Source organism: Taeniopygia guttata, chromosome 1A, assembly GCF_048771995.1.
Source record: "Taeniopygia guttata chromosome 1A, bTaeGut7.mat, whole genome shotgun sequence".
NCBI lineage: Eukaryota > Metazoa > Chordata > Aves > Passeriformes > Estrildidae > Taeniopygia > Taeniopygia guttata.
The window spans coordinates 26,962,801-26,985,921 of NC_133025.1; the positions used below are offsets into that span (position 1 = coordinate 26,962,801).

At 35.4% G+C, this 23,121-nt stretch overlaps 2 long non-coding RNA genes across 2 annotated transcripts; one reads left to right on the plus strand and one right to left on the minus strand.

Annotated features, from left to right (window-relative positions):
• Window positions 1-5,236: 5,236 nt before the first annotated feature.
• LOC140681720 (uncharacterized) lies at window positions 5,237-10,314 on the minus strand. The gene is made up of 2 exons (XR_012052825.1): window positions 10,011-10,314; window positions 5,237-5,545 (listed from the first exon to the last, which is right to left on the minus strand). It is a non-coding gene; the product is annotated as an uncharacterized lncRNA (long non-coding RNA).
• On the plus strand, window positions 8,607-16,274 carry LOC121468048 (uncharacterized). Its single transcript, XR_004365884.3, has 3 exons — window positions 8,607-8,864; window positions 9,694-9,747; window positions 10,321-16,274. It is a non-coding gene; the product is annotated as an uncharacterized lncRNA (long non-coding RNA).
• The last annotated feature ends 6,847 nt before the right edge of the window (window positions 16,275-23,121 follow it).

The following is a 23,121-nucleotide window of genomic DNA, read 5'->3' on the forward strand; positions in this document are numbered from 1 at the left end:
AAGGCAGAAATGTTCAGTTGGGGTAGACTTTTGTAGTTAGAGTACTGCAAGCAAGCACTATGACAGAAAGCAACATTATGCCAATAGATGCAATGCTAATTAACTATCTTCTGGAAGATTTTCCAAACCAAAATGGTCATATCTTCAGCATTCATCAGGTGAGGTGTCTGCTCTTGCACAGAAAACTCAACTTTAATCTCTAGCTAGCCATTGGTGTTGGGTACAATTTGAATCAATATAAATTAACAGCAAGATTATTAAGATAATCCTCAATTCCTGGAAAAAGCAAATTATTTTCACCAGCAATAATTAGTTTCATTAGCAATGTATCTGCAAATTTACTTTTCTCACTAGTATCTGTTGCAGACATTTAACAGTTATTTGGGTTTCACATAATGAAATAGGGTAAGTATTACTTAAATATTTATTCAACCTACTGGAGATGACACTGCTGAAATATTCAGTCAGCACAGCATGAAAACGGGGGGCAAATATATTGTAAGCTTCAAATATGTCATTTTGCTATGTGACTAAAGGACCCATAGATTGAAGGCATAATAATAATAATAAAGACTTTGATAAATGTGGTTTGGAGAAAGAGAAAATTATTCCCATTAAGGGAAGTTTGTTTGCTCAGAGAATATGTCAACTATTATGAACAAAGAGAAAGGTGTCAATATTATATCTTAGCCTTTAGAAAGTTTCACATTACTCTCACATTTCAGAAGTTAAATCAGCAGCAAAGTCACTAAAAGACTTCAGAGAGTTTCTAATACTCTTGGTTTGAGAAAGGAGCGGGAAAGCCAAGAACTTTTCCTAGATTGCTGTCACCTCATCTCTAAAAAAATGAAAATGTTTTGTTCGAATTCTTTGTCCTGCCGTCCCTTTTACTGTGGTCTAAACATCAAAAATAACAAATTAAAACTTTCGCAGATTTCAACAAAAGTGAATGGAGGAACATAAAAGAGCAGGTGTGACTGATAGAATGGTCAAAGGAAGATTTCATACCCTCTTCTGCACAACAATCCATACAGAGGGCAAATTTTTCAGCAACAGGTAAACCTCTTATCTTCTTAGAGACAAGCCTGTGCCAGTCAATCACAAGCCACAGTTGAACTGGAAATCAAGTTAGTTTCCAAAGTGCTGCACTTTCTGGTTTATGCCTCTTACAAAACAAACTCCCTTCCCTTTCCTGAATTAGTAATTAAGTGTCGAAAATTTGAAACCCAGAAAGGGAAAAACAGTCATGAGCCTTTTCGCTTTTTCAGTTTTTCTAGAAGCTGTATTTAAATGTAACATTTATTCAAATGCAACATTTAGACTGTCCTTCAAAAAGTCCATATGCTGGTGTGTCTATGACATCTATTCTTACATAAATTACTCTTAGTGTTTTAAAGTTAATTTCCCAAGCTTCAATTTATCCAAGTTCATCTTTCAAGTGTTGGAGAGTCTTATGTCTTTGTCTGAAATTCTCAGCACTCTTACTATCAGATCTCTTTTATTTGAATGAGGATCTGTACTCTGATTAAATCACCTTTAACCTTCTCTGCAGATGTGCTAAATTGATTGAATTATTTAAGCCTCAGATAATAAGACTCTTTCTGATTCCTAGAGCCCTTTTATGTCCATTCTTTGAACTATATTCAGTATTTTCATATTTGTCTGGATGTAGACACTGGCAGTATACACATCCTGGCAGAAGTCTGTTTTTCCCATACTAAGTCAAAATTTTATTTCTTTACTTTAACTTCACAATCTTCTCTCACATGGACAATGGCCTTTTGCTCCAGTATGAGATTAAAATTTCACATTAAGGAGGTTCTCTTATTATTTCAAGTAGCTTTCTGAATAATTACATTCTGAGGTAGTGTCCTCTTCTGTAGGTATAGATATAATTACTAGTTTCCTTTGCTACTACCCATAATGCAGTGTGTTAAAATACATTTTGGTAGGTTGTGACCATTTGGTTTCAGAGTGACTCAGGTAACTGATCATTTGTCCTCCTTATTTGTTGCAGTTCCATACCTAAGTATATCTAGCATACAATTCATAAAATGGTCTAATTAGACACTTTATAATAATTTCTATGTGTGGAATCCCAGTCAAAACAGCTCCACTTACAGATCCCTATATACTTAAAAATACTAGGTTTAACCAGCCTTTAAGGTGGTTTTAAGCTATTTATTATGTGCTATCTATCTTTTCTACGAGTTTTTAATCAAGATATGATTCAATGTCAAAGACCACTTTATTAAGGCAGGAATGTCTCAGACTGAGCTGCATTCCCTATATAAATACATAACTAACACAGGCATTGCTATTAAATTAAATCCAATGTAATTTGTTGCATGTCTGATCTACTTTTAGTTACCAGTATGAATCCATACTTCCTGTCATATTTCTTTGATCTCTTTGTTGATAAAAAGATAACTTAATCCAACTGAATTTAACATGGAAAAAAGGTTACTGGTTTTATTGGGAAGAATTTACCTGATAAATTTTTCTGTCCAGGTAGTCAAACTTGAAGTTATAATGGATCTAGTCCAGTGCCATTATCACACAGGCTTGGGAAGAAAAAGCCAATAGCAGCATATCTTTTACAGTGGCAAACATGCTAGAGGAACAGGCAAGGCAGCTTGGCAGTTCAGGAAGTGTATAAATTAGCCCCATGGTAATTTAAGATCTCTGAGGGACTGTAAGCATGAATGCCTCCTGGAGTTTTAGGTGCCAAACTATTTGTGACTAGATGCTAAAAAATAGCCCACATCACATCAAAACAAGATCAGCCTACTCTTCATAAAATAATCTTATACACACAAACATGCAAATATCCAAACACCCACAACCTGCTGGAGAGTTTTTGAGCAAAACAATGCACATAATAAGCACATGTAAATACTATGGTCATCCCAGGTTTTCTCATGGTCTGAGTCTTGTTTAGTGACTGAGCTATAGGCATAAGGATCAAATATGTAGGTTCCAGTTACTTTTTCTCTGTCTATTCAGGACGTGACTTTCAAGTATTATGTAGCAGATAATGAAAAGGCAGAAGGATTTAACTCACTTGAGTAATCGTATTTCCTAACATTCATTATCAGTAACTTCACAGCTGCTGTATGGCTTACTTATTAAAATAAAAATTAGAAGGAGAAATCTGTTGATGTCAGATTTATTCCGAGTGGCAAGACTTACCACCTGACATATCTAGGTAATTAGAGGGGGCCTTTAACAGGAGGTTAGAACTCAAATATTATACAGAGTTTATTGTTTGTCATGCTGAAATGAGTCTTGGCCAGCCCAAGGAATTTTCTCAGTAATGTCATGCACCAATATTATGCAGAGATGTTTGAATAGTTTCTCTCTTTGGAGTCCTCTTTTTTTCTCCAGGTAATTATCTTTCCTTATTCTGTCTGTTCCTGAAATGCCGGTTCAGTGATTGATCCTTAACTAAGAATAAACAGATGAATGATTAGACAGAACCACACATTTTTTCAGGGGAAGCATATATGTAAGGACAAATTTCTGATTAGGGATTATATCAAGCATGTAGTTATATATTTTACTGATTTGGAAGTAGCATCATCAGTTAAGTATTTTTTTTTTCGTTTCATTATTCTGTTGTTCCTTTTTCTGAGAAAAAATGGCTTTAAAAAATATTCACTCTGTAGACCTATCTAGTTGTTCTTCTGGAAAGAAGAAGAAAGAAATCTGAATTGATTCAGCATAAGTTTCTTTGCTGTGTATTACTCACAGTGAGAGTGATGTCCTGAAGAATATAGGCCTTCAAAGTCCTTCAGTGTTATACAGATATGGTAAAAAATATGGGCGGTATGAACAAAGTACTTGCAGGAAGAACAATCTCCAGTTATTCTAGAGGTGGTATCTTGTCCAAAAACAGTCCTATGCATGGCTTTGTGGAAAGTCTATTTAGCCTCAAGCTGTTTGTCACTGGTGTTTGCATTAGCACAAAAAACATTAAAGTGGGTGCAACAAAGTCTCCTTCATTCCCCCACGCCATGTTTACATTTCAATCTTATCTGAAAGGCAGGTGACATTCTGTTTATATTCAACTATGTCACTTACTGATGTTTACAAAATAAAGTGTATAGATGACAAGAAAAACATCTTTGTTATTTAGGTAATCAAAAAACTTCATGATAATACTTTCATGCTGATTCTCTTCCTCCAGGATTGCAGAACATTTGTCACCAGCAGGATTGAGACAGGTTTTTAAAAAAAAAATACAAAACTTACAATTTAATCGTCTTTCTTCAGTAAGCACCTAATTCCTACTGCAAAAGAGAAGAAAATTATAAACCGGCAAAATACTTTGTTGTTTTCCTGGAGGGAACAGTATAATAGAGTGGACTGGGTATGGTAATAGAATTTTCCCCAATATATAGCTCTAGCATGTCCCCTGTGGTTCTATAAAAACATTCTAAAGAATGTTTCAGTAAACAAAATAAGAGAGTGATAATGGAAACTGAATTAGCAATCATTTGGACAGCCAGCTGTTTTGGGTTAATGTGCACGCCAGTTTTTGGAGATACTCCTTCTGGTTTATTTGAACATACTTAGTTTGCCATCCTGTCAGATGTTTGCAGTCTATCATACAACAACAAACTGCAGAATGCTGTGTGTGTTTTTGGGCTGCAGTTTAGCATCTCCACAGCTGACCAACAGCATTCAATACCTGATAATGACTGATTTGTCTTAAACACTTTCACTAAAAGGAAGGAATTTATCTCTTATTAGCCTCTTCATTGACACTTCTGTTTGGCAAAAAGAAATTTAGTGCTTTGAATTAGCAATGTTGGGGTAGTGAACTGTTGGGATTAATGCTTTTTTGGTATAAGTCTTCTGATCAGGTTAACTCGGGCTTGTTTTCAAATAGCATAAATAAAAGTTACATGGAAATGTTTCTGAACATGACGTTTTTTTCTGATCCAAACATAAATGTGTACCATCTGTCAGAGCAGAGAAAAAAGGCTGATGTTGAAGAGGCATTGTGGGTTTTTTAACTGTAAATGTTCAGGACTTTTAAGGGTTCATTTAGTACTTTCCATGTAGGAAAATACTTTTAACTCAAAGACAGAAAAAGTGATATAGTTCCTTACATGAAGTAAGGGATATAAAAATAAAAATTTGATAGGCCAAAGAGGGACAAAATTTCACCAATAATTTCCCTTTCCATTCCACAAAGTACTACACATGAAACTACACATGCTCTCACAAAGTAGACATACAAAAATCAATATTTTAATAAATGCATCTTTTATACATTTAGAGTAATGAATATGAAGGATCTGGTTGGTTGCCAAATAGTTAAATTGGATAGATTCAAATTCAGTGATATCCTTTATTATCAGTAGCAGAGGGGTTGAGTTTTCAAGTATAATGCAAGTATCTTCCAGAGCTGAAATACATAACTGCGAATGAAGACATATGAACTTAAAAGATCTGTGTTGCAACTTGTGCTCTGTGTTGTCCTGGTTAAGATGTCCAGCTCCTAGAGTAGCCAACTGTATGTATATTCATCTTCTCTCTACAAAGATAGAAATTGGATTATTGTTTTTGTACTTAGTGATATTCCTTAAACAAGCACCTTCTTACTTCATGATGAGATGTGGTTTAGAGATAATATTTGCTCCTGCAAAAGAAACAGGACATTTTTCTATAGCAACAGAGAGAATATTACACAAAATGGTCCACTATGCACCAATACAGGAGAACATATCATAAACTGCAATATGAGCAGTATCTCTGCATCTTAATTAATCAATACAGCAAAAGAGATGGTGGATGGGAAGTATCGTCAATTGCACATCTCCAATGTCTTTCCAGTATAATTTTTAATTTAAATAAGGCATATGCACCCTACAGCATTAAATTTATGCATTAGAGCAGAGATTTAACAATGATAGAGGAGCATAAAAGGTGAACAAAAATACATTGAAAATATATTCATAATTAGGAAGGATAGACTGACTTCAGGAAAAGCAAAATCCAACACAAAATAACCCAAATAATTAGAGTGTTATTTTCTGTGAGAAAGAAAAACTTGGAAATAATTCTTGTCAGTAACATTTAAATTTATATTAAATTAAGCTTTAATATTTACTGTAAAATTTCAAATACAACAATAAAATCCACAATGCAACATTAACTTCTGTAAGTTGTCGCATTATTTTCCAGAATAAAAGGCAATGATTCCTTTTAAAATTGTGACTGGAAAAGTGAAGCTGTTTGTGGGCTTCTCATTAATAGAGCAATAAAATGTATAAAATTTACTCCCCTGAATTACCAAATACTGGTACCTGTGCCAACAAACAGACTTCACACAGGTACTTATCCAGTGATCCACGCTGAGCAATTAGCATATACTCATGGGTTATTAGAGAGAAATCACTGCAGAACTGCCTTTCTGGACCATAGCTGTGAAATAGGGTGTGTTGACAAGTGACATTTCAAGGGATAAGTTTGCCCTTCCTGTTAATCCATACCCACCTGTTAGCTCCCTCACTATCTACAGCAAATGGAAGACACAGCTGACAAAGCCGCTTAGGAATCTTGTTTCTGACAAGGAGCACATCTTTCACTAGGCTCTTTATTGGCCACTTTGAAATTCTTAGGATGATCCCTAGCATTGCTTTGAATCAGGACAAATTACATGATTTCTAAGCAGTTCCTCACTACCAATAGGGAACTACCACTGATCATGACTGTTCTCTGCTGTAGCTTGTGAAATGTTAATGATATAAACACAGGCCATGTGCTGCTACATGTTCCAGTGTCAAAGACTATCAGGGGCTTCAGGACTGTTTGGGATCACTAATCTATCTCAAACCAAAATGCATATGTCCTGATATCAATTAAGAATTTAGTAATTTCTACTTGAGTCTGATGCTGCTTTCCTATACACTGTTTTATGTGGCTTCTAGTGAAGTCAGTCGGGACTGACAGGCAAGCAGAGATCTGTCTAACCTGAGAGAGGAATGTCTTTAGGCAAGAAAATGAAATCAAGAAGAATCTTCCATGACCCCATTTATTGGGCATCATGGAGGCCCAAAACTGGTGACCTTCCAGACTGTCGGATAGACATTGATATTTTACTTCCCAGTGGCTAGCCTTATTGCACTCCATTTCTGTAAGGGATTATTTCTTTTCACATGGTTCCCTGGAACACACACTCTCACTCATAAGCTCTTGCAGAGTGAAAATGGTAGCCAGATGAAAGGGGAAGCTCCTGGGGCCCTCGCCACCTGCCATCCTATCCCAAATTTAGTCTGTTTTTTCAACTGTAATAATTAACTAGCCAGGGACATTTTTGTGCCTTTTCCTCACAAAGTTGTTTATATATACCTTATATTACTGAGTAATTCTATACTCAGAAGCAAATAGATTAAAAATTTCTGTGATATGTTATACTGCTGTCCAAAGGATTTGGTTCAGAGCAGAGTTCGCAATATAGTAATGATCATGTGGATTTTAAATCTGAGTATTTTGGAGACTACAGGATGCTGCATCTTACTGTAGACTAAGGATATAAGCATCATATGATCAAAAATATTCTGGCCACTAATCTTATAATTTTAAGGTATTTTACTCAAGTATTTCAGAGAAACAGGCAACAGAAATTATTATTTTAGGATCTCAGAGTTAGGGCAAGAGTACCCCTTGCAGGCAGGTGAGCTAGGAGCTTAGAAGGATGTGGGTGTGGGTCTCCAGGGAAGGCTGATTAGGATCACTGGGGCCTCTTGTTCTTATGGCTCTGAGTCCAACAGGATTCCCTATTTTAATACAAATATAAACAAATCAGTCCACAGTTACTCTACAATGTAAAAGCTCACAATTTAGGTAGTGTGGAATCCTCACTGAAAAATAATAATTCACTACTTTTCACAAAGGCTGATACAAAAACAAGATGCTGATAGAAGCATCATAGTTCCTGTGAGATGATAGAGCAAACAAATTTTAAATTGACTGAGATATCCTGTGAGAATCAGGTTCATGATATGCTGGTCTGTAAGAAACGAACTTAATTACTTCTTTGAAGTTTAAGGAGTTTTAAATTCCTTTTTTTCCCCCTGATTTTCTTGCCTGGCCTTCTCCCAGTAAACAATTTTAATATGCTATTAGACTGATGATCAAATAATATTTACTCATAGGCTTTTTATTTCTATTTAATTCCATGGAATTGTTACCTTATAATAAAGAAAAGACAGTGTTTTTCCAAGCATGTCCTGGCTTTAGATGCAGATGTGATTTGCCCTGAAGATATGATAAAGAAGTGACATTTTCTGCCATTGTATTTAAGAACCTAATACATAGTTTGACTTTTGTATTCTGTTTTTATTATTTGGACTAATCTTTTGTTAGCTTGCGTACAAATTTTTGCTTCTACAGAGAGGCTAATAATTTCTTTAATTATTGCACTGGATTTTTTCATTGGATAGTTTATGAAATCATTGTAAGGCCAATGAATTCATTGTTCAAAGCAAACAGGATTAAAGTTCTACTGTACTTCAACAATAAGACCCTTCCTAAACCTCCCTTTAGAACCCACAGTTTTGCCTGTCTTCACCAGGATTTTGCAAATTAAATTCTGATTCTGACCTTGCATAGGACCAACATTTCCTCAATGAAAGTTTCAACAAATCCTTCTCAACATTTCAGCTCTGACCTTCTCTCTCAGTGGAAGAAAGAACATTTAAAAAAATGTTAAGCAAATACCATGTGAAAATATGGGTGGTTTTTTAGCGTCAAATCAGGCAGAAAGTTGGAGCTCTGACTTTATGGGATGACTTTCTCTGGGACAGATAATGAAATTCAGATAAGGTTCTCCAGCTGCATGAAATACAAAGGTAAGAATTTTAAACCTTGTTTTTTTGTTTTTTTTTTTGCTTGAAAACATACCTGTAAAACAGAAAAAAATTTCATTTGCTCTCTATCCATGCTCAAAAGCACTGTTGTCAGGATCTTATTACAGCTACTAAACGACATCATTGTAGTCAAGATGATTGTATTCTTCGAACAGATAAGACCAATGGACATGACAGTGTTGGAAAAAATATTTTGCCAAAGGAATTAAAGAGAGAAATAAAAACCCTAAACATTTTGTTTTTGAAAAGGGATGTGATGACTCTTGGTAAAATGTGCTTTTATTTCTCATGATTCTAATTTGGAGATTTAAAATTTTTTAGGCTTGAACATCTAACAACTTATTTTACCAACTCAGATGACTACTATCACATTTAAATGCCACTGATTTTCAGCATACTGTCAGGAACTACTCTATCTAGAGGATCCGAATCTATTTTACCTGAGATGTCAGTCCTCTTTCACTTAGGCATCAGCTAAGAGATTTTCTTGCTACTGAACAAACAGTCCAAGTTCACTGTAATGGCAAAGAAGATGAGAGTGTCTGTGTTTGGGAGGAGAGTTAAAATTATTGCAGCTTTTCATGCCAATAAAAAAAAATATCTCTCTGTAAATTCAGTGTTGCTGGCAAAACCCCAGTCTGAAATAGGATTTCTTACTCACTTAACATATTCTTCTGGTGTGAAGGAATAATTTCTAACAAAACATCTTATGGAAAGCTGGTTGCTGATTTTGCTAGGCACACTTACTGAAAATTAGTTCTTCTAATTGCCAAAAATACTTATTTTCCAAATGTTTCTACCTTGATTCTAGCCAGCAAACAAGATATACACTGATGGGTAGAGGAGGTATGAATCAAACCATGAGGTGAGTTACAATCTTTTCTATTGCTTCTGAAATGAATAGATCCTCACAGATATCAAATCAAATTTAAAATATAGTTCTGTATAAATAATCTGTTAATAAGATTTATGTTTCTGTTAACTTCCATCAGAATGGAATGTAATAATGAGGTAAAAACTAATTACATGATACCTGTAGTCTTGCACTTCTGGTTGCACCTCAAATTATTGTGTTGGTAATATACAGAATACATGCTTAAAAACTAGTTTTTCAAAAGCAGAACTTACCTGAACTATGTCATGCTTGAGTTCCAATGCTGCTGAGAGTTATTGAAAAGTGTAATACCTCATACCTATATTCTACTCTCTTCTGTTGGAACAATTTTCTTTTCATAAGTGCATGGCATTTTTCTCAGGTTTTATTAATATCTTTATAACTACTAGAAGGGAAAAGAGTAGCTGAGATTACAGTGCCTCTGACAACTTAAGTTCTCCTTCCCAGAAAAGCTTTATACCTCTTAAAATCATGTTACACTTAAGTAACAGGGAAAGAAAAGAAAAAACATTCTCTGTTTTTACTCTGCTATCTTTCTTTCAGTGTTGTGGATACCTGGTAACACTTCAGCAGGTGGAAGATCAATGGAAAGATAAACTCTGATTGCGACAGGCTTAGGATCCAGCCCTATGTATATGATTGGTTTTATTACCCAATTATTCTACTCCTCCTCTTTGAAAAGGATTACATCCCAGACATAGATTTGCTCTAAAGAAATAAAAACAATGATAAAATCTCAAAACTCAGTATGTGCAATATTGTCTGTAATTTCAGTTTTCCCCTCATTTATACTTAACATAAGGAGATCAATTTTATAATGGCTCTAAAGTGTTAGCTAAAGTCTATGAGTGTATATATATTTTATATATATAAATATATATATAAATAGTTGCTATATATATATATGTATAGGGGTGTATGAATACATATATATATTTATACAAAGATTTCATCTGTATTGAACTTCATTTTGTGTTCCTTTGCATACCACTGTTAAAAGTTTGCTTTTTAATCAGCACTGCCAGTACTAAAGTAAGTATTTTAAGTAGCACAGAGATGAATGGCAGATTTTCCATGGCCAGACTGTGCATTAGTTAGCATTGTGGATAAAAGCCAGTGGTTTCTGGACTTTTGATTTTGTTTTGAGACAAAATTGTCATGTTTCAAGAAAATTAAAATTAAAGAAAAAGGATGGTTAAAGAGTTCAAGCTAAATTAAGCTTTGTTAAGATGTTTAAATGAAAATGTATATACAGAAAAAATAAGAATGCAGTCCTGCAAGTTGTTGTGTGAAACCTATTCCAGTGACTGCAACCAAATTATATGTCAGAATTACTGGATTAGAACTCTATAGGTTAAGAAATCCTCTCTTTGTTTGTTTGCTCGGTTGTTGTTGACACTTTGAATTTGCATAAATATTTTAATCCAAAATATTTGGGTAAACTACTGAATACCTTTAATTTCCCAATTCTTTCTAAACATCTTTGTTGATCCCCTGATGAGCAATATTAATGAAGTTTGAATATATGCCTGGCTACCCTTACCAGTCATTTTGACAGTGGCTCATATGGGGCTGTGTTATAGATTTGTGCTGAACACAAGATTGATAATAAAGAGATGGGGTTTTTATTACTGAAAATAGCTTACACAGAGCCAAGGCCTTTCCTGCTTTCATACTGCCACACTGGGGAAGAGACTGGGGATTCACAGGAGGCTGAGAGGAGACAGAGTCTGGACAGGTGACCCAAACTGACCTTCACTGGGGAAGAAGGAGGAAGTGGGGGAAGTGGGAGGGGGGGCAGTCAGAGTGAAGGCATTTGTCTTCCCCAGTAACCATTACATGGGACGGGGCTCTGCTTTCTTGGGGATGGCTGAACACCTGCCTGCCCATGGGAAGCAGTGAATTAACTCCTTGTTTTGTTTTGCTTGTGTGCATGGCTTTCATTCTCCCTATTAAACTGTTTTTATCTCAACCCACAAGTTTTCTACCTTTTACCCTTATGATTCAGTTCTCTCCTTGATGCTGCTGGTTGTGTGAGTAGCTGCATGCTACTTGGCTCCTGTCTGGGGTTAAATCATAAAATAAAGTAAAAAAGATTGTAGAACACATTGATATTTAAAGATATAAAGGATAAAAGGGTGCAGAATAATACCTAGAGCACAGACTTTTGGACTTTGATATTTACCATGCATGCATGGCAGAGGAAGAGACAGTTACATGTCTTAACAGTTCAAGAGCAAATTTGCTGGACTGCAGTGGTAGAACAAGAAGAAAAAAAAAAAAGCCAAAAAGCAATGAAAGGAAAAGAAAAGAACACACACACAGCAAGCCCAGTAGAGGGAAGGGAAAACAAGGAGGAAAGACATAGGGAGGAAAGATCAAATGGTAGAATCATTTGCAGGAAGAATGAGAGAGGGATGAGAGAAAATTGAGCTCCACACAGACAGAAAACAGCAGATATTTGTGACCACAAAAAAAGCAAAACAGAAGGCATGTTGTCAAAGTATATTCAGGAAATAGAAAGGTTTTGCTATCAGTGAGGTGGTATCTGAGAATATTTCAGTCAAAACATAATGTCTCACAGAACATTTTTCTTCTTAAAAGCTTTGGTTCAACTGCTAAATACGTAGTTTACATCAGTATTAATGTCTCTGGCAGATGCCTGTTGAAATAGGTGAAAAGAATAACGTTCATGTATTCGAATGGAGAAATACAGTAGATTGGAGTATGCATAGAAGCCTACACCATAGATTTTTAGCAATTTGGTGCAGTGAATGCCAGTGAAATCAATTCCACAAACATACAAAAAACTTGTAGAATTTTAGATGGTCATGCACTGACTTTATGGATCTCTGGGAAAAATGCTAAAGTCACCAAGGATTAATAGTAATTCATGTACAAAAGAAGTAGTCTCACGTGGAGGACTTTATGATAGGAATATTGTGTGGCATCCACAGAAAAAGAGCTTCTCAAAAGACAGAGACTAATATCATAGCACCTAGCTTTGGGATTATGTGGATTATGTGTTGTTCACAGATGAGAAGAATTCTAAACTAAGAAATTATATAAAATTGTATGAAGTCATGTAGAATCTAATGCTGATTCCCCAGGTGCTTTTGCTTTCCTCCTACTTCTCATAACCTTTAAGTTTTGCCTCCTGCTGGAGGTAAACAGGATAAGAGTAATCAGCTGCTAGTAAAATCCAGATTGTCAAACAGCCATATTCCTAAAATAGAACTTTTTACTAAAGAAAGTAACAGATTTATTCAAGTTGTCACATAAATTATATGAGTTGATGATGTATTTTCTTCTTTTAAATGTTCACAACAAAAGGGATCATAACAAATGTTTGCAAGATGAATCATCTCCACTTCATTTTTATTTTAAGATTTAACAATCTTGTACAGTTGAATCCATCCAACCAACAAACAAACAAATCCTCTAACAAAAGTGTGTTTTCAAGTCTTCTATCATCACTTGGACACTGAAATAAAACCCCCAATTCTTTTAGTGCTAGTCATTCCCCTCCCCCACACACCTAGAAAAACCCACAGCACAACTCTTTTGTAGACAGTATGGAATATTGAAATATTTCTGTATTCATAATCCTACAATGAATGCTACAATGATTTGTCTAAATTCTGTTTTTCTTTAGACAATATTGAAGACTTCTATGAATGTGAACAGAAAGATACAGGCAGTAGTTTGCAAGGCTTAAGCTTAGTGCACAAAATTTTGCTTCAATGAGCCTTCTAAAACTGACAAAATATTTAACATCATATTTCTTAGAGCAGTTTACACAGAGAAAGGTATCCAAAAGAGCATACTTCTGATGAAGGAGACAAGTAATCTGATGAGCTTCCTTTGGAAGAAAAGAAAGTCCTTCAAGGATGACTGAACCAGCCTAACTTAGATATTTTCTAAGCTCCTTCTGGAAGAGGCTTTGTTTCTGTGTTGAGTCTAAAGAAAACACAGTGAGAGAAACAAACCAATAAAACCAGCCTCTGTGACTAATCTCCTTTGAGTTAAAACATATTGATTCAAAACTTTGTGGTGCAGTGTTTGTTCACTGGTCAAAGCCTGATATGAGTACCAGAGCAATTTAGCTACAGAATACACATGACTTTGATTAACCATCAAGCTAACAGAGAGAACAATCCCATCCCCTCTAGAGAAGAGGAAAAGAAAACAATTTCTAGAACATTTCAAATCAGGCAGCTAGTCTCTTCTATCCTCTAGCTAATAAGCTACTCTCTGCATGAGTCCTCTTTTTGACTGGGAGACTTTTAAATCTGCCAGCTGGAAAACAGGCTTCCATGTGGCTTCTCATCTCTGGTACCTATTTGTCTTGACAAACAGGGCCAGCTGCAATTCTGGGTCTTTAAAGAACCATGTGGCCTCTATAGTTGCCCCATGTATATCACTGCAGTTAATGAAGATGTCTTAACACCCCAGCAGAGGATTCACCTAGTGGAGAAAATACACCATACTTGCACAGGATCTCCTTCATGCAGAGTATAACAAGGATATTCACCTTAAACTTTCAAACCTTATAGATATTCGGTTCATTCGAAAAGAGTTACAACACACCATCTGCTCTCAGTCAAAGCAAAATCTAAACAGAATAAAAATAACTTTAAAATCATCTTTTTGCTCCTTCTGAATCTCTTGAGGTTGAGCACAGAATTAGACCTCCATGTTATTTATACAGAAATCTGAGGCATGCTGGATGCTTCGTAGATCAAATGCAAATGACATTTTCTCAGACCTTAGAAGATAGTTTAATTTTAAACTAGCTGCAAGTTATAAAAACTGGATAAGGGGAGAAGGAGTGAAGGAGGAAAAATGTTACATTAATATTAAAAAAAAATTAAAAGACCCATGCTTTGTAGTTCTCCTGTAATAACTCTGCTCACAATTTTTCTTGTAGTTTATTTTTAACATACTTTCTTCTAGGATGAAAGTTAAAAAAATTTCCCTCTATGTTATCTCCATCCATGATTTTGTGGCATCCTGAATTGGCATTTCTCTCCCTTTTATTTAATTACCCATAACAGCAGCCTATCAGTCCCTACTTATACCACTTTACAAAGCAGACCACTTAAAAACCAATTTGTGGTGTGCATATAGAGATATAAAAAGGGAGAAACATGCTGTATAGGGAAACGTACTCACTCTTTATCTTAGGTTGAGTTCCTTAGTAAATTTCATGACTAGGTTAATAAGAAACCTATACTGGAAACACACACAAAGCCATGAAGATTCAGATTGTCCTTTTTTAATTAGTATTTTCTGTGATTTACTGTACTCATAAGAAATGTTACAATGGGCATCATCACCGTATCAGAGCAAAAGCTGGACAAATGGGACTAGATATAGACTTTTTTATGAATCTGTTACAAAAACTTAGGAAATAAAGAAGAAAAAAGTTTGAGTGTAATCCATAACACTCAGAATTCAACAAACTTAGTTGCCAGAGTAAAGCAGTCAGTCTAAGTCACTGGGCAACTCCTTTTTTTTTTTATAGTTGAGAAGGTGCAGTGCAGAGGATCAGCTCACTAGCTTTCTCTCTTTGGCAGAGGCTTGTCTTCTTTGCTGCATCTTGGTCTACATATCTGCTTATTTGCTTTCTTCAGAGATCTATAGTTTTCATTTCTTCATATCAATTGGGTATAAGACTTACATTTCATGGGACAGAGACATATTACTTACTGGTATAAATATTGTTTCTAATGTACATTGGACTTGTATAGTTTGTATGTAGCATATTTGCATAAAGATATGAATAATAATATGGATTGATTGAGGTATTTGAAACAATAGAAGTGCCTACTTTCTACTGAGCATTTTTTCTACTGTTAAAATGTTATAACACTGTACAGCAAGTGATACTTCTATGTGTAACTTGCATTCAACATCTCAACATATGCACAATTAGCATCAAGCTACTTGCTAATGAGCTCACATTAGAGCTCACAAGATTTAACATCACATTTTTGTTGATCTTTATACTACATCAGCTGCTCCTGTTCCTCTTTTGACTCTTGGCTGGTAATAAGGATTCAGTCCATCAGACATTTCAAAATGTGCAACAACTCAGCAAAACAGATTGGTTATGCTGGATTGGCTGCAAATAAGAAGGACATGACCACCATGAAGCTCTAGTAGATGTTTTGTGCTGGTAGATATATACCCCAGTGCCTACTGGTCACTCTGACATAGTGACCATCACTGTCAGCTTGAAAAAATTCCCATCAGGGAAGAAAGTGCAGGACTGCTGCACAGTTGCATTAATGTGTGTGAAAGAGTGTGTGAGCCATGAGCCAGTGTCTTGTGTCCTACATTATGTATGACACCTGGCACACCTGTAGTGTTACGGTGCATGTTTATAGCAAGTCATGGATCGCCAAAAGACCAACCATACCATATGATACACCAATCTTCAATATAGCAATAATTTCTAACAACCTAGATTTATTTATATCTTCTGTGTAAATGGAGAACAGTTGACAACATTACAATAAAAAAGTTGTGATACTTGTAAAATGGGAACTCATTGAAAACTTATTTTCTAAAGCAGTTTTACAGACTGTGATGATAAAGTTTCTCTTTAATATTGTTTTCTGCATAGCTTGGTTCAAAATCTCAGTTAATACAGTATTCTTGACCTGGACAGAAACTTCTTCAAGAATTAAGTATGTCTGAGAAGTTGTAAAGATTCTGTAATAAATATATCAGCAAACCTGAAGCATAGACTCCTCTTTTACTAAAATACCTTGATATATGCCAAACGAAGAACATTTAAAGGAAAATATGGTCTTATTTATGCATTTGCATGCCCACTTAATGTGTAAGGCAGTTGGAAAATTTCACTTCCCACATTTTAATATCTTAAAATGTTTTGTTTTTCTCCCACATAGCCCCATCCCCTTTACCACCACCACCATCCCCCACCCTGGCCTAGGGAAGGATTTCCAAGTCTCTTACAAACAATTGAAAACTAAAATACTTTGATCTAAAAATTTCACAGCTGTACTCTCTGGAACATCTAGTTTGAAGTACTCCATGTTTTAATTTCCATTTTAGTCCCTTAGTCAGGCTACTGTCTATAATATTTTTATATGTTTTCTCTTCATTAAGTGTAACAGGTGACATGACCTTACCTATGTCACGGGAAAGGAAATCTGGTGGAGGAGTAGAATGTATGTACAATTACTAATATTTAAATGTTCCCTTCTCCCTCAACATGGGGGTAAATATATTTCACAGCTCAGCTGCAGAAAAAAAGAAAGAAAAGAGTATGAGATATTTTACCTTAGTATAGATTTACCTTTAAAAAATGGACACCAAAATAAAGGAAAATTCTTCCTTTAACTATGAGATTAAGCTATGAGAAGAGAATTTATTAATTTTTTTTCTTCTACCTCTCTATGCATTTTGGCTAAAAAAAAGTATAATCTTTCCAGTCTTCTTTCTAACATAGACATAATTTTTATGAATCTTGAACAGTAAGGTTCCAATGGCCTTTGACCATATCATAGAATATGTGACTAATCAGTATTCATTCAACTTTGTTATACATACTCATTGTTATGATGCTACTTGCTGTTTCAGTAGTGAGATTCATGCAATGCAATTTACAAGTTATTTATTTCACATGCAGTGCTTGCAGCATTACCCAGAACACAGTGACTTTAATTGAACTGTTTCCAAATGTCGCCATTTACTAAGGACATGTCAAGAGATAAAGATGAATGCATGATAGATGGGCAGATATAAAGGGGCTTAATTTCCTATTAAACTGCACTAAAAAGTCCATACAACTCGCTTCTACCCACTCACCACTTCTGTCTCAATTTACAGAAATTATAAAGATCTACCTCTTCATTCAAAAATGTATCCTTTCTTTTTTTTTTCCAATTTCTTTTTGTTTCTCTTTTTGATATTCACTTTTTGACAAAAAGACAGGTATCAACCCTTGAGGAAAGATCTTGACACAAGTCAAAGATGTTTAATAATGGAAAAATTTCTTTCAGTGAGAAAGACACTAATTTGTACCAGTTTTATTGCAGTGAGACAAGACAATCTTATGAAGTTCATATTTCCTATGAACTTAAAAATCTGACATGTAACTCCAAGCACTTTTCTTAGAACAAAGACAAGACATACTTGAACTGTAGGCAACATTCCCTTAACAGTTGATAGTAATAGAATTTTTTAAGTATTTTAGTACCAAAAGAATCAGCATGCTCTTAAATGGAAAAAAATACTCCTAGGAAAAGGAAACGTCCTAATTTTTCTGTAGGATTACAGTTGTTTTTTGTACTGGAGAAAAAGGTTTTACTAATTGCAGTGAAATATAGCAAGCAAACTGACAACATATTGCTTTCTATGATCTCCTCACAGATAGCATTACTGTTTGAATGCATTTGATGTTTGAAATGACTCACCAAATGAAATCCTAATTTATATCTTCATTGTCATAATTTGTATTTCAGTAATCCTATAATGGAGCAAACATATTTGCATGGAAATATCTTTAAAAAATTAAAATTTCCACCATAAAAAATATATTTTTTAACCATGTGTAATTTGTGACATATCGATTCAATTAATCAGGAGTGAGTCAAGTTGTCCAATTTATCAAGAAAAATTTACATATGTAGGTCTCTATTTAATCATCCAATAATTATTAAAAAAAAAAAGAAAACAAGAAAATGTGTTGTGTTTTTTATTTTCCTCATGATATTGCTACGGGCTGCAAGGAGCTATATAGGCAAACAGTGAAAGTCAGTACAAGTCCTAAAGAGCTCTCAGTCAAACACTACTCTTCCGAGACAGCAAAAGAAGGTTCTATCTGAAGCTATTTAGTTCCTCAGCTTTAGTTAGATGAGAAAGTCAGCATTAGTTTATTTTCTGGTAAATTTAGACAAGAAGGAGAAATTGAGTGACTACATGAGGCTCAGAAAATGAAGTGGGAGTATATAGTTAACTGAGTGTTATTCCTACAGCTCTAACAAATAGTTCAGTGGTGTAAACATAATTCTGTACATCCATTGAACATAACTGAGTTACTGGGAATATTTTGTATCTGAAGTTCAAACTGCTTTAGTCAGACAAGAAGCTTTTGTTTGAGAGATTTCTCTTTCTGATTAAATGAATATGAATTACATTACAAGTAATTGCCATAAAGAATTTTGAAATCACCTTCTATATATTTTCTTTACATTTGCAGAAAATATTATTTTTCCTTCTGTCAACACTTCTAGTAGTGTATTCAGCTGACAGAATATCCATTAAAATTAACTAATGGAGGTGAGAACGCGGCTTTCAAATTCATTTTAATCTTGAAACGTTCTCTTTTTGAGTACTTGATTTGAGGGAAACTTTGAAGTATTTCAGATTAAATGAAAATTTTTTACTCTTAGAAAATATTAGTGGCACACAAGGACATAACTTTTTGTGGCTTACAGCTTTACATATATGGGGATTGCTACAAGTGTGTTTGATCTGTTCACATTATTTTAGGTAAACAATGGAGGAGCATTTGATTTCCAAGTGACAAAAACAGGAACACTGATCAAATATGCTAAAGCATGTCCATTTCTGCATGAGAATAAGTCTTGCAAGTTGCTATTCAGAATGTGTCTTTTGCCCATGATGTAGTTTGCATTCTTAATACAGCTCATACATGTCCTGTAAATTTGTCAGTATTTTCATGGGTGTACATTGTAACCAGTATGGGAACTGAATGGTTAAATACACGTCAGATACAAATTTTTAATTTGATTCAAATGAGGGGGAAAAATCCCTCTCTATGTCTAGCTCTTTGGTGTAACTAGGAACAGGATTCAGTAGTAAACGAAGCTACAAGAGGAATAGAAAATTTTCAGGCTTTCCAAAATTCAGTTCCTATGAACACCCATTCTTCTGCACATGCAAGAAAGATTAGAAGTCACAAGAAAACAAAATCCAGTGATTAGATAGAAAGAGAACAGCCATTAGTAGCACCTTTTGGGAAAAGGTGTATGGCATTTTGTACAGATATTGTATTGTGGAATGACACCAGGGAAAGTAATATTCACTTCTTTTCAGTTCTGTGCTTAAAAGCTGTGGTTTGATGCTTGCCAGTAATCCATACATTTATGTCAATGGTACTGTATGAATAAATAGACCCTGGCAATTTATCTTCTTTGGTTCATGTAGTCATAAACTTTAAAACAGATACTAAAGATATTTTACATTTAAAATTTTGCATACTTACCTAGAATTTTAAGCAATGGTCTTGCTTAAACAGGATAATTATCATACAGTCATAGTTTGGAAGGGAGGGGACCTTAAAAAATCACCTTTCTCCAATCCCCTGGTCATAGGCAGAGACCAGGTTACTCAGAGCCCTATCCAAACTGGTCTTGAACACTTCCAGGGATGGAGCATTCACAGTTTCTCTGGGAAACTTGTTTCAGTGCCTCACCACCCTCACAGTCAAGAATTTCTTCCCTAATACCTAATCTAAACCTACTCTCTCTGGGTTTGAAGCCATGCCCCCTTGTCCTATTACTGCATGACCTTTAAAAAGCCCTTCTCCAGCTTTCTCATAGGCCTCCTTCAGGTACTGGAAGGCTGCTCTAAGAGACCTCTCCTCCAGACTGAATATCCCAACTCTCAGCCTTATTTCATAAGAGAGGTGGTCCAGCCCTCTAATCATCTTGATGCCTCTCCCCTGGACTCACTCCAGCAGGTTCTTGTTCTTCTCATGCTGGAGGCCCCAGAGCTGGATGCAGGTGGGGTCTCTCCAGAGCAGAGCTGAGGTGCAGAATCACATCCCTCAGCTTGCTGGTCACAGTCCTTTGGATGCAGCTGAGAACACATTTGGCTTTCTGTGCTCTGAGTGCACATTGCTGGGTCATGTTCAGCATCTTGTCAACCAACATCCCCAAGTCTCTTTCCTCAGAGCTTCTTTCAATCCATTCTTAATTCCCATAATTATATGGAAAAGAATTTAGCCTAATACCCTTCTAGGATTATTCATAATGGATTAATTGGAAATGCTATTCAAGAGAGTCTGCTTTGAGATTTGCCAAAAGTGAATTTTAATCCAAAATGTGTGGGTGTTACTTTTCTTTGATTGTTTAAATCCCCCATCACATGCCACTGCATAACATTATTACCACTTCTTGCTTCCCAGCAGCAACTTGATGCCATCCAATTCTCCAAGAGAATTTTAAATATTTAGAATACTGTCCAAATATGAACTCATCTGGAACACCAAGAACTACAATTAAACTAATTAAACTCTTTCAATCTGGCTTTTCAAATGATTGAAAATAGGTAGAATCTTTAGCTGAATGACAAAGTCTATAACACACTGCATTCCCTTTTGTTAATTGCAGTTTGTATTGTCAAGATTTTAATGAGCTGATAAACTTGTTCTCCAACACTATTCAACAAATTATGTTGTGTTTATAAGTCCATAAATTAGTATATTGAGTAAGAAAAAAGCCATTAAATTCATTGCATACTTTTCTTTTACATGTATTGCATGCAAATAAGACCAGCTAGAGGAGATTCTGTTGAACAGTCATATCTACTGGGGCAAAATTATAATTATTTTTATCAATTCCACATCTTAAAGTCACATATGTAGGAGACTTATTGAGACACTAATTTGCTATTTAGGACTTGAATAAACAGGAGATAATTTTCTAATGGTTAGAAAGTAAAAGAATGCAAGAAATTGACAAGTCAAAATCAAAGACAATACCAGTCATACACATTGCCCCAGTACAGGATCAGGCCCTTTGTCATTTAGCTTTACACTCTGTGTCCAAGTCATCCGATGTTTATATCTGTTAATTTTTTCCATTTTAAAATAGTCATAAATGCTATCTCACTTGCACCCAGTATATTCACATCTCATAGCTGAACAGGCTTATTGCTATCGGTTTCTGAGTACTTTGAAAGTGTGAACTGTTTAGCAAGACATAAGTGGTGTGCCAAGAGCCTGAAGCATCAGCTCTGAAAGCACAGGCTGCTTCACTGATGGCCTGCAGAGTCCCAGATGCTGGGTCTATGTTACTGTGTAGAGCAGCCCTCAGGGTAGCCTCAAGGCCAGAAGAGCTTGCCATCTACCTTGATTGCTTCTTCAGTCGTCCCGAAGGCAAGCTCTGGGGCAAACCTGCTGATCATCCTGGATGGCATTGGGAATTGGTGATGTACCCAACCCATCAGCAACAATATTTGCACGTATGCTTTAGCTATTCTATTTGCCATTTCATTGACATCAAGTAGGGAAAAAAAGAAAATAGTCTGGGGATTATCCCTTGAAGATGCCCTCAGGTTCTTCCCAAAAGGTCTCAAAATGTTTGCTCTCATAAGGGCAACAGGGACTTTAGGCAACCTTAGTTGCCTAAAGATTAAAGATATAATACTGATGATAAAAGATATAATGAATGCAAAATGTGCACCTCTTATTTACAGGAAATATGAAGTCTTCATTTTAGCTACAGCATGGAGGTATTCACAGAATAGATGAGTCTGAAATAATGAAATTATTCCACATAATTTAAAAATGTTATCTTTCTGAAAAGCATGGTGCTGTGATTCAAAGACAGTTATTCTCAATCCATTTATGATGTATGTATTCCTGGCCTGATAAAGCATAGTGCATAAGTTAATGTCAACATTTAACTACTGATGTGGGTAACATGGTGAGGGTACTCCATGCTTACACATTTTATTTCATACGTAAGATAAGACAGGGATAACTACTGCAGCTCATACAGTTCACTTAAGTGTAGCAACACCCTTTTATTGCCTGCTCAGATGTGAATCTACCAGAGCAAGAAACCTGTATCAGTTGGACACTCCACTTTTTGTTTTGTCTCCCTGTGCCCTAAAGTGATACCCTTGAAGTTTCTTTTCTTTCACAGAAAAAAGCAATGTGATTAGAGTACATTGTTTCCTCTGGAATCAAACTAGGTCAGAAATGCACATGAGCTTAAAACAAACAAACAAACAAACAAAAAAGGGAGCTGGAAGTGCAGTCTATGTAGGTATGCCACTAAAATAAACAACTAATTAAAAAAGATAATTCATTAAGTTGATAACTGTGCTGGTTCCATTGGTACCATTCCCTCCTTTGTCCTATCCTGTGGTAAGCATCATGGTAGAAGAGGGTTCTGGATTCAAACAAAGCATAAGTCCAAGAGACAGTCTTCATACTGGACCTTTTGAAAAAAAAAAATAAAAATCCAGACCTCAAACCCAATAATTTATAACCAGAACTAGAAGAAAATATTTTTAATGAAAGATGATTTTGGAGCACCCATTACTGCCAATGAG